Raw genomic sequence first — 12,976 nt, forward strand, 5'->3', positions numbered from 1 at the left:
CCAACCTGTTCTTAGAGGCCTCCAATGATGGGGATTTCACAACCTCCCCTGGAAGCCTAGTCCAGAGCTTAACTACCCTTAAAGTTAGAAAGTTTTTCCTCATGTGTAACCTAAATCTTCCTGGCTACAGGTTAAGCCCATTGCTTCTTGTCCTATCTTCAGTGGACATGGAGAACAATTGATCACTGTCCTCTATACAACAGCCCTTAATGTATTTGAAGACGATTATCATGTCCCTACCCCCTCTGTCCACTTTTCCTCACTAGTCAGGTTTTCTAAATCTTTGATCATTTTTGTTGCTCTCCTCTGGACTCTCTCTGGTTTGTCCACATCTTTCCCAATGTGTGGGGTGAGAAAGCAGAGTAAGTGAAGGAACTGCCTGCGGGAGACTTTAACCCTAGATGCAGGCTTGATAAATGGGCTAACCAGAGACACCTGGGGCAGGGAGGGACACTCAAACAGCTGGTTCCTTATGAGAGCGCCAAAGCAGCTTTTTGAACAGGCTGACAGTAGGAAGTCAGCTCTGAGTAGGCCAACTGCAAGCTGAGCCATAGAGTGGACCACCCCCTAAGAACTCCTAAAAGGGACGCTCTGCGGGAACCCTTCGCTTGCCCAGGCTCTGAGGTAAGACCCATGCCTTGGGGTAGATTTTTGGGACTTGGAGTTATTTGTCTGAAGAAACCTTGACCCCGGGGAGGGTGATGATTAGATGAGTAGTGTGTGGTGTTTGTGGAAGAGGGAACATAAAGGTACCTGGGCCACTAGAGCGCACATGGGAGTGGCCAACTCATTACATCTGGGTTTTGGGCCAAGTCCTTGAGCACCTGCTTAACTTCATGCACAGGAGTAGTTGCAATGAAGTCAATGGAATTGTGTGTGTAAATGTAACTCCATGTTTAAGTGTTTTGCAGGACTAGACCTTTGATCTCTCCATGCTTGTTTCCCATCTAGAACATGGAGCTAATGCTCCTCTACCTTGCCCGGGTGCTCTGAGGATACCTAGATAAATAATACACCAGCTCACTGCATGCCCATGCATGCTCACACCCAACGTGTGCTCCCAAATCTTGCCCTTCTTCTTGTGCAGTGAAAGGGAGTCCTGTGAAACTAGAAGTCAAAGACTGGCCTGAGCCCAAAGCCAAGCACGCCTGAGCTCTGGGGATGTTTGAAACTCCAATTCAGAGCTGAATTATGTAAATAGTGCCCAGAACAACCCCTTGCGGTTGGAATTGCAGACCTGGAAGAGTATGTAATACTAGTTTATGCCACTATGAGTGCTATAGCCTTCTGCACGTGCAGCAGCAGAGTTTGGTAAATGGAGTGTCTATTGCAGCAGCTCTGAGGTGGTCGTGGTGGTGGTCTCCTACTGACCCTTGCAAGGAGGCATTGTCAGCCATGGACACCACAAACTGCTGAGGCCTCAGCTTGCCCCATAACCTCATCCCTGACATTGTGGGAAACCGAGTCCAAGTGGCCTTGGAAAGTCTGGAAACTTCATCAGTAAATCTTTCGCTGGCCCAGAGTTGAACTCCAGGTGTATAATGAAACACAACAGCAGGTGAATTCAATGTAGCTTTTCTCTCCTGTAGTGAACTTCCTGCTTGTCAACAATGCTAAGCTGACAAGTAAAGCTGGCATCAGCGCAAAGGGAGGCGGGGAAGTTGGCCTATCATTGCGGAATACATGCCTGAACGTATGTAGCACAAGCCCCTGGATGCCCATTGCCCTGCTGTGTACGTATCTAAGAAGACACATTCCCTGCCTTTCTGGACAGGGAATGTGCTGAACATGGGTGGCTGACTCCCCATCGCTCTCCATGTACTTATGTTAAACTGCAGCACGAACAGCCTAGTCACGTAAATGTTGAATGCAGTGGTTAGATGTTCCCTTTCAACCCTGGTGCCAGTCTCAGACAGATCTAACCTGTGTGGCTGACTTGTAACCTGCGGGAGCAGCATGACTCTTTCGTGGGGGGGAGGCGCATGGGGAGGGGGTCAAGAATCCTTGAGCTGCACTGATCCACATCAGACAAGAGCAGGATGTTTGGAACAGGCAGATAAAACCTTCCCAGAATGTTTTCCCCTACAGTCAGTGCTTTCCCCAAGAATATTGCATAGAAAGCCCCAGGGTAGCAAGGGGGTACCAAATGGCTGTTGAGGAGGGGGAATTATACACAGGTCACCAAATTCATTTCACAAATTCAACTTCACTACTAATCTGAAGTTTTTTCTCCCCTATTTTCAAATCTGCAGTTTCTAGAGTCTGTTTGCATTCGATACTGTGTCATGATGACTAAAAAGAATCCATTAGGCCACTGGCTTTCAGAGGGCTGGGGTACCTGTTAACAATGTCAATCAGTGCCTGGAGTGGCTATAGAGGCACATTACCATTCTTGATGGAGTTAAGTGATAAAATGAGGTTCAAAATGTAAAGGTCAGCTTTATACGGGAGAACACACAAAGAGGCTGCTGAAAGATTGTCATTAGAAGAGGAAATGAAGTGTTATATTCCCCTGTGTGTGAAGGAAACACTTGTTTACCCGCCAATTACCAGGGCAGAAATAGCAGAGAGGCTTCTTCAGTTATAAACTTGTAAAATGATTCTTTCTACTGCTTGGATATTAGAAAAAACTATTTCACTAGGAGGGTGGTGAAGCACTGGAATGGGTTACCTAGGGAGGTTGTGGAATCTCCTTCCTTAGAGGTTTTTAAGGCCTAGCTTGACAAAGCCCTGGCTGGGATGATTTAGTTGGGGTTGGTCCTGCTCTTAGCAGGGGGTTGGACTAGATGACCTCCTGAGGTCCTTTCCAACCCTGATATTCTCTGATTCTATTCAGAGGCATAAGCTGATCACCAGCCTGGGAACACAAAGGAATTTCCCCCTCTATCTAGTCTGGCACAATGACAGGGATTTTGGGAAGGGTTATGTATTCCTTTGTAATATGCAGCATGAGCACAGCTGAATCAAACCAGATGGACTATCAGTCTTTTCAGATATAGGCAGGTTTATGAAAAAGCAGACGGGATTTTAGCATACGTTAGGCGCTCTCTGGGTTTGGAGACTGGGATGTGACTCTGGGGCACACAACGCCTGGATTCAGCCAAAAGCATCATCACAAAGCAAAGATTCCAGATGGGGACTTCTTCATAGTGTGGTGACTTGTAGGTAGCGTGCTAGGTGTCTTCAAGAGAGTGTGTTCGGAACTGAAGAGGCTCAGATTCCATGGTCATGAGCATGGCATAAATTATGTCCCTCTTTCCTCCCACTCCTTTTGTCTGTCCCATCTACTTAGATTGCATGTTCTTCTGAGCAGGGATTGTGTCCTTCTGTGTTTGTACAGTACCTAGCACAATGGGACCCCAGACATGTTTGGTCCCTGGGTATCCCTAGGCTCTATGACCCAGATCCTCAAATGTATTTAGGTTCCTAACTTCCATGGAAGCCTAAGTACCTTTGAGGATCTGAGGCTAGGCCACAGGCTGACTGGTCCTTGAAGGGGAGTTGGCATCAGCCTTACCTGTGACGGAGCAGTTAACCTCCAGCTGATCTGGATTCCGTTGCAACCAGCAATCTCAGCTGTAGACAAGTCAGGGAGAACCAGGGCTTAAATTCAGCCAGAGCTGTCCAAAGCGGAGCTCTGGTAAATATTTTTATATCTGCTCCGAGCCCTGGCATGCCCCAGGGGGCCCTGGGAAATACTTTGAGAAATTAAGCCCTGGGGAGAATTAAAGAGAGAGGGGAGAGAACGCAGTGAGAAGACCCAGGAGAGACTTTCCTGTGCTCTGGGAAGACCCTGGTGACAGGGCCACCGGGGGGGGAGGGGGCGGGCAAGTGGGGCAATTTGCCCCAGGCCCCGGGCCTCACGAGTCCTGACCTGGCAGCGGTCCGGGTCTTCGGTGGCATTTCGGCTTCCACAACAAACATGATTAATCATAATCAGACAGCTGGATCAAAAGTCACCAACTTCTATTATTTGTATGGCTGACTGTCAACAACTTTCAAGACTACCAGTTACCTGTGGGAAAGCCCTACACAATAAGGGTAGGACCCTGCCCCCATGAGAGAGACTGTTGTGTTTTGAGAGATTCAGGGAGACTTTTATATCTAGCACAAATCAAGTGCAAACACCTGTAAACTCTGTGAAAAGCACAGCCAGAACCTTCAGGGAAAGGAAACCTGTGAAAGGTGTAGAGTGCCATCTCACGGCCAGACGTGGAAATGCTATCAGAGAACCCAGGATCTTCTTCGTCCTGTGGGTGGGAGCCCTGTTCACTGTGTGAAGTCATATCCCACGAGGGAGCTACCTAAGAAACATGTAAATCAGTTATACCACAGAGAATTGGAAACACTGGAATGATGGCCAGGTTTTGCCTTTTATTCCTTGTTGGGTTTGGAGGGCATGTTTTGGTATAAATTGGAGACACGCTTCTTTTCAGGAGGAAAACAAGAGGACAGCCAGTCCTAGGACAAGAGGACTGCCTAGCCAAATCAGCTGGAGCGATGGTTTGCAATTTGGCCTGTTCCACAAGGGCTTGATGGGTCAAAAGGCCAACGTCGGAAAGACTTGATGCACCAACGTAATGGGGGGGTCTGTCCATGGGCTGTCCCCGCCCTCGGTTGGTGACATTTTATCTGGGATGGTGACATTTTATCTGGGATGTTACAATTCCCCCCAGAGAACGGTGCTCACCAGAACATCTTGCAGCATTCTGGCGCCATGTCCGAAAAGCGTAAGACATCATCTGCGGACAATGGTCCAGTAGTCTGCAGAGCAGCATGACTGTAAACGTCTGCATTACAAATGAAGTTGTTCCACTTTGTGCCTAATATACGGCATTGGCATTTTGTGTGGAAAGCCTCCAGCTTTGCCCAGTCTGAGCGATCCAGCTGGGCCAGCTTTAGGCCGATTCGCCCGATTCCCTGGAATCGGGCCCTGTGCCTTAGGCACCTTTTTAATTATTTTTTTTACTCACCTGGTGGCAGTCCACTCCGGGGTCTTCAGCGGCATTTCAGCAGCGGGGGGGGGGGGGGGTAGTCCTTTGGTGCCGCGGAATACCCAGAGCAGACTCCCCACTGCCGAGGTACCACCGAAGCCCCGGAGCGCTGCCAGGTATTTGAATCGCCCCACAGTTAATAAAGCCGGCCCTGCAGCCTGGTGTCCACGTTTCACAACCGTACAGCAGTACGAAGAAGATGCAGCTCGACTAGATCCTCAACATGCAGAGATGACGTTGATTCCATGTCTGTTGTTAACAACCCATGGCAGAGGCTGTGGTGCCAATCTGGTGAAGAACCTCTGTGTGAGCTGGAGGAACTGGTGAGTATAGAACCCAAATAGCAAAAGCTGGAGACTGCTTCGACAGATTCATTATTCAGATACTGAAGGACCTGATCCTAGGTTTTGTAGCTAGGTGACTGGGTCAAAAAACATGAGATGGGAGTCTGGGGGTGATGCCTTTAACATGGTTATCTATTCTAGTTTGTCTGTTTATAGACAGCAGTAGCCAGCAGAGTGGATGGATGATTCCTGCTTTAATGGGTGTCAGACCTTCATTACCCTGCCTGAGTTTGGTTCTCCATTGCCTTGCACCAAAGGGGCGCACAGGAATAAAAATTTGGCTGCTTTTGGAGGGGCACCTTCTGTGCCTCCCGGCGCGGATGGAGGAGCCCCAACACACACTCGCTGTCCTTGCCCCTGCCCCAGAATTCTGTGCTTCCACTGATTTGGGGGAGGAGCTGTGGCCCAGCTTGCCCTCTCTTGCGCATGCCCCTGCCTTGTGCAGTCCTTTACCCTGGTGCAAAGTGGGAAGCAAATATCATTCTGAGCAGGTAGCAATTTATCCCCGCTTTGCACCGGTGTAAACAACTGTACATAGCGCAGAGCAGCGGCGGGTCAGGGCCCCATCTATTTTGTGAATACATCCACCACTAGACCATCAAGGCTCTGCTCTTTGAGAATTGCTGTGAATTCTGTCCAAAGTAGGACCAAATGCCTCTGCCTTTCCTCTGCCATAGCCCCCCATCCGCACGCTGCCTGGCCCCTCTCTGCTACTGGCGGAAGACCTCTGTGAAGAGATGAGATTTGTCTGTCTAGACACATAATACACCTACAGGCTTCTGACAGCACCCATCAGCAGCATTGTATCTAAGCATCATGGCCCAGATCCTCAAAGGTACTTGGGTGCCCAACTCCCATTGATTTCAGTCAGAGTTAGATGCCTAAATACCTTTGGGGATCTGGGCCCATGTCCTGAACATGGCAAGCCCAGACATCATCCTGATCTTTGGGGACTTGGATGTGCTTGTTGTCCCTTTGACTTTTGGCTCACCTGGATTGGCACTAAGGTAGGCAGGAATTTCACGTGTTTCTGAGGCTGCAGGTGACAAACAGCACAGATTGTGGGAGGGCCAGTTACAGCCAGTTAGAACCTGCCTCAGTATTTATATGCTTTCTCCTGGCAAGGCAGAGGATTCAATTCATTGTGTGTGTCTGATCTGGGAGGTTTCCTGTTTGATGCAGCTGAGTGTATCCCGAAGCTAAACAATGCCAGCTTGATTTCCTTGTACCTGTAACTTGCCAGCTGGCCTCACTTTGGACTAGAGATGGTTGTCAAACATGGATTGGAGCTCTGAGTTTGAACTGGTCTCAGAACTTCGAGCTGGGTGGGTGTGGGTGGGTGCATTCACATGCAGGGTTTTGGCTCTGCCTGTTTTAGAGACCTGAAGTTTGGATCTGGATCCAGAGCCCCGAACTGGCATTGTGGTCTGAGCCCATCCCTGACACGGCTGCTCCGTGGCAAGGTTTGATCCTGTACCCATGTAGCCTACTTTGCGGGTGGCAGCTGCAGGGGCTGGAACGTGACTGAGGTTAGCGAGGGTTTCCTGGAAGGGGCAGCGGGAGTTTATCAAGGTTCACCCAGTTATCTGCCTGATCCATTCGCCAGCAGATACACTTTCTGTTTGTTCCGCTCCAAGGGCCCTACAAAGACCCATGAGTGCTCAGGGCTGAGCCAGGAAGCCGTCCCGCCCTGATCCCAGGCTGAACCTGGGGCGGAGCCGTTTCCTTTTCCCAGTCTCCCTGCCCCCTCGCAACGGAGAGCAACCTCCACCCACAGGGCAGCCCGAGCCTGGTGCTCAGAGCACTGGAGACTCTTTGCGTCAATGGTGGGCAGGGCCACGGGATAAGAATCAAAAGCTTTCAGAGGAGCCTGCCCGAGTTCCCGAAGGGGCACTGTGTCTACATGCAAACAATGTCTGCAGGGCCCTTCAAGCACAGTTGGAGGAAGAAAACTCCCCAAGGAATTTCCTCTTCTCTGACTCTGCCCAAGCATTGCCCAGACCAATTCCTTACCCAACAGCGTGTGGGCCTGGGTGTCTCACCGGCATGCTGGGCCTTTTCCCTGCAGCCCAGGGTGGCAGTGGTCTGCAGGAACTTTGGGTGAAATGCCTTGGTGAGTCCCAGTGACAATGTGACCTGCACAGAACTCCCTCTAACTGTTACACTAATCTGGCTCCCTATCAGCAGCTGCCAACCATGGAGCTTGAATCTTCCTCTCACCCCGAGTGGTGGCTCTGCTAATGTAACACTAGGGCAGGGCTGAGGAACGTTGGCAGGCGTCAGTGGGCGCAGGCAGAACCGCTGAGCTGTGTTGCTCTGAGGCCAACTAGCCCCAGGCCTGACAATGCCCTCGCACTAAATTCACTTAGGGGAATTAAGAGACAATTGAGATAGCAGGTAGGAGATGCAGAAACCACTAGGAGAACTATCTCCGCAGTTCCACTTTGCCTGTTTCCAAACTGGCCAGGCCGCTGATCAGATAACAGCAGTTTAGACTCAGAGCAGTGCTGTGCAAACAGGCAAATTAAGCCCTACAGGATACATTCCACTAGCGGAAGGTAAACAGCGTTTAATCAGAATGCTGCAAGGGCTACTTGTCTGACAGGCCTTGGGGAGAAGGTTGAGTGTATGTTCCTGGGGAGGCGGAGAGGGATGAAAGGGTCTTTTCTGTCGATCCCATGCCTTGACTGACTGGGTTACACTGTCACCTCTATGACAGGTCAGGGTGCTGGGGGGCTGCCATTGTGGAACTGTACGTTTAATTGTTAGGCCACCTAGCGCGCTCTGTCTGAGCATCTCTGTTCTGTTTCACATCTAAAGAAATGTAACAAGGGCAAGATTCTCAAAAGTGCTCAGCTCCCACTCAGAGCACTGGGGAATTCCCAAAGGGGGGAAATTCCCAACCTCCCCCTGAGAGCAGCGGGAGCTTCTGGGGTCTGAAGGACTTCTGAGCCACTTGGGAAACCTGGCTGCTTACGTAGGTGCCTGAATGGGAACTGAGCACTGAGTTGCTTTGAAACGCTGCTGCTCTTGTATTTCCCCAGGCTCTTATGAGGGCTGAGAGCTCTGGAGTGAAATCTGGGGGTGATAGGAATGATGAGGCATGGGTCGGCTATTTTAATTTGTGAGACAAGGTGGGTGAGGTAATCCCTCTTCTTGGCCCACCTTCTGTTGGTGGACGTGCTTCCAAGGCTGAGAGCCCTTCTCCAGGTCTCTGTTTTAATCAGTGTTGGTGTTGGCATATTTTTAAATATTGCCTCCTCCCTCCCCCAAACAACAGGATCCCAATCTCCAGCTTTGCTGTAGTTGGTGGAGATGATTAGAAAAGCTGCTGAGAACCTGCAGTCTTGCATTAAATAAATCTCTCCAAACTCTCCTGGACAATGGTGTGCTTCTCTCACTTGGGGAAGGTGACTCGCTTTTGGTATGCTGCGGGTGCACTGCTAGATTTGATTTCAGAATTGAAGCTGCAGCCTCTTTTCTCAATTCTAGTTTTAATGACAAACAGAGGGGGCCTCTGACTGCTCTAGCCTGGCAGAAAACAGCCTCTTGCTCTTTTGGGAGCATGCTCAATTGCCATTGTGCTGCCCTTCCGCGGACTGAAGAACTGCTGCTGAGCTCTAGCAGAGGCTTTGACACAGTAGTCTAGAAAAGCACTGGTCGGAGATGGCAGCATTGACATGGTTTTCCATTGGAGCAGAATATTTTCTACAAGGTCAGACCCTGTGATATTTATTTTGCCAGTTGTTTCACAAAGAAAACGTACTCCGGTCCGTGCCCCTGATCAAATGTTGTAAAAGATGTTCAGAGGCGCGCCTGTCTGGTTAAGAATCATGGGCCTGATTCTGATGACACAAGCACTGTGTTAGGTTGTGGAATTAAAGCCAGTCAGAAAACTGCTCTGGTAAAAGTTTTTCATCAAAAAATGCAATTTTGTTGAAATTGAAATGATTCACGGGACCCTGTTGATTTTGATGACATTTGACAGGAAATACTCCAACCATTTTGGTTGGAATATCATTTTGATTAGTTTTGTGTTGACTTTACAATGCTTAGGTTAATATTTAAAATATTATTCTATCAACACAGAAAAGTCCCAATAAAATGATAGTCAAAATGTTTTGATGGTCTCAAATGGAATGATTTGGGAATTTGTTTCATGGGAAAGCTTGTCCAAAATTGGAACAAAAAGACGAAATTTCAAATTCCCCCTTCTCCCCACCCCCAGGCTGGAATTTTCAGCAGAATTTCCAGCTCCGAACCAGTGGAATTATTAAAGCAATAAATGCTGCTTTGGAGAATGTGTCTCCCGTTGTATTGACAGTACACAGGGCTATCTTTGTATATTGCATTTGCTGCTGGGTTTGAAGCCAGCTCACCTGTCGTTCCCACCTCCCTGGCCTTTGTGTTAATGCCACTGTAAACAAACCGGCTCTGCTTCATGAAGCTACCAGCTCTGCCCTGTTTTACCAATCCAAATGGGTTCCCTTGGACCCATTAGCAGGTGGCACTCCGAGGCCCCAGCAGGACATTCTCTGGATTTAGGGCCACGTTGTGTTTTCCACTTAGTCTCATTCACTTTGGTATGAATACTTGTGTAGTGGGGGGATCATAATCAAATAATAAAGTCTCTCGTCACTTCCCTAGGAATTGTCACATCACTCTGTCCTCTACCCTCCCAGTTCATATTCTGCCTATTTGGGAATGGATCCTAGTGCTCTTTGGGGATTTTAACTGGGTATTGTCAGTTGGTGAAAGTCCCAAACTTACCCGGATGGAGAAGTTCTACAGAACTGTTCAGCAAAATGAGAACTAGGATCTCTACAGACTATTTGTACAATGTCTGGGCATACTCATCGCTCTGCATCAATCCTATAGCCTGCAGAAAGGATAACCTCCTCTATAGAGTTTGAGTTGATTCTGTAGAACCCGGTTTTCAGCTCCATTCAGTTCTATAGGATCTTCCCATAGGTAAAGGCAGAAGGCGGAAAGCTTTACAGAACTTGTGTAATGGTTTGGATGAAACTGAAGGGCTGTGAAAATGATCGGTGGCATTCTGCACTCTGGCACCTCAGTGGAAGCCCTTTCAAGTCTGCAAAGTTGCATCTTCTGTTACATCTTCCATCTGTTTCCTTTCCTTGCCAGAGCGGAAGCTGCTGTGGTGAAATCCACAGGTGAGAGCCCAAACCTGCTCAGGATCTGGCCCAGGGAGCGCGCTTGTGGGCAAGCAAGGGAGACTTATTCAAAGCCAGATTTGTAGTCCCCTGCTCCTGGGTCGGCTGCTCTAATTTGCTCCAGACCTGAGGGGCCGAGAGGATAGCTGGAATTCACCCAGGAAGCCCCAGGACTCCTCCATTAACCTGGCCGTGCCCCCTATGCCAGCAGCCGGGGAAGTGACATGGCCGCAGTCTCAGTGCCACTGGAGGTTCTCTGGGCACTGGGGGATCCACCAAGACTGGCTATGGCAGCACAAGAGCTGCCTTGCTTTGGCAGGGCAGAATCTGGCCTGTGATGTTCATGGACAGGATTTAACCCCATTAACCAAAGTACAACTGCATCTCCGCCCCCAGTGGCTGCTTTCTGATGTCCTGAGTTTGCTATGTTCTGAATTCACCCCAACAAGCACCTGCCAGCTACCGGTTTCACAGGCAAAGAGACAATCCAGGCCAGAGAGGATAAGACTGAGAAGAATCCAAGATGAGCTGGGCTGATCCCTGTTATCTGCTGCTTCCACCTTAAACTCCTCCTGAGCCTCTTGTATTTATTTCTGCCATTTCTTTATTCGGACCAATACGTTCCCTAGGCTCCATGAGGCTCCCGCCTGCTGGACTGGGAGCAGGGCCTCTGGTCTGTTTCTTTTCCTTACAAGAGAGGAAACCGCTGTTGGAAAGATCAGCATGAATGAATGTCGACTTTCTCATTGGGTGACAGCTGGCTGCCCTCCCTGGCTGGTCTCCTGCAGGACCTGGGACTTTCCGCACTCCCCTCTACAGCTGGTATTTCTGCAGACATGTTGACCTGGGTGTTTTTGTTTTCTTTGTTGCCCTGGGGATTAATTATCTCAGCACTGGCTGCCCAGTTTCTAATGTAGGGGCCCAATTTCTGCTCTCAGCGACACCAATTTAGGCCCTAATTCAGCAAAACGTGTGCTGAACTTTAAGCACCTGCTGTGTGTCTGACTTGCCAGGATCAAAGGTAATTATCATTTCTAGCAACCATGGCAGACATGGGAATGGAACCCAGGAGTCCTGGCTCTACCACTCAATACCAATACTCCCTTAGGAGCTGGCTTAGTAGCTTTCCTTGTCTCTCTTCCTTGTATTTGGCTTGGGCATCTCTGGCGTTGCTCTTGAATGTTCTCTCCTTTTTCTTCTCTTCCCCATTCTAGACCAGTTCCTAGGTTGGGCAAACTACCCCTGAAACCAATGGGAGTTTTGCCTAAGAACTGAGTGAAAATGAAGGGTTCAGTGTTACATCCCTTATTCACACTGAGTAGCAATGATGCAAGGAGTCCTATTAAGTTGAATGGGATGACTTGCACAAGTGCTACTCAGGGTGAGTATGTCACCACACTTTGAGAGGCGGTATGATCCATGCTGAACTGGGATACAGGAGCCCTGTTCCTGGCTCAGCTGTCGGGAGACCTGGTGCAAATCAGTCCTTCCGTGCCTCAGTTTCCCCATCTGTAAAATGGGGACAATGATACAGGCCTCGTTTGTAAAGTGCTTTGAGATCTATGGCTGAAGAGCTGTTCACAAGGAGTTCAGGATTTGGGCCCACACCAGATTTTGGGCCCAGCAGATGGCAGTGTGTAGTAACTTTTCCCTGCCAGATACACACAATATGCAGCACAGCAAGACACAAACCATTTGGCCCAAGGACAGCAGAAGACAACGGGGATGAAAACATGGTCTGCTTTGATTCTAAAAATCACCCTGACTGCTGGGAATCGCACTGCTGGAGAGGGTCTGAGCAGCAGGCCCAGGGCTAAGCAGGGATAAATCCTCTCTGGAGTTTAGGGCCTTTTTCCAGGTCTAGGCCTTTTTGTGCGACCAGCAATAACAAACACATGATTGCAGCATTAGGCCAGCTCCAGTCCTCCCTCAAACTCCAGCCTCTAGAATCACCAGCCCCTATCAAAACGACAGCGCTGCTACCTCCTTATAGACAGAGACACTTTTCCAAAGCGCACAGCCCCAGCCGCCGGGATGAGGAAGCCGGACCTAGCTGTGCTTTAACTGCACCTGCCTCAGATCAGAGCTGTCCCAGAGGGGCTCTAGTGGGACTTCATCACAAGTGCCCCACAAGGCTGTCTGGCCCCAAATCCTCCTGCTCCAGAGACCAATGGCCCATGGCTGGGCTGGGGCTCCTCTTCTGGGCACCTTCCCTTGCAGCTCAGTGTGCTGGAGGCTTATGCAGACTTCCACACACATGAAGCCCCAGCTGGTGCCTCAGTCCATGTCACAGAGCGTGATGCTGAATAGAGATGGCTTGGCTGGCAAGCGAGCAAGTCCAAAATCCTTCTCTCAATGGCACCCGGCCATCTTGTTGACATCACAGTCCAGCTTCTGCCCTGTCGAAGCAAGGCAGCTCTTGTGCGGCCATAGCCAGCCTTGATGGATCAGTGGGACTGAGAGG

Source organism: Gopherus evgoodei, chromosome 10 (genome assembly GCF_007399415.2).
Source record: "Gopherus evgoodei ecotype Sinaloan lineage chromosome 10, rGopEvg1_v1.p, whole genome shotgun sequence".
Classification (NCBI taxonomy): Eukaryota; Metazoa; Chordata; order Testudines; family Testudinidae; genus Gopherus; species Gopherus evgoodei.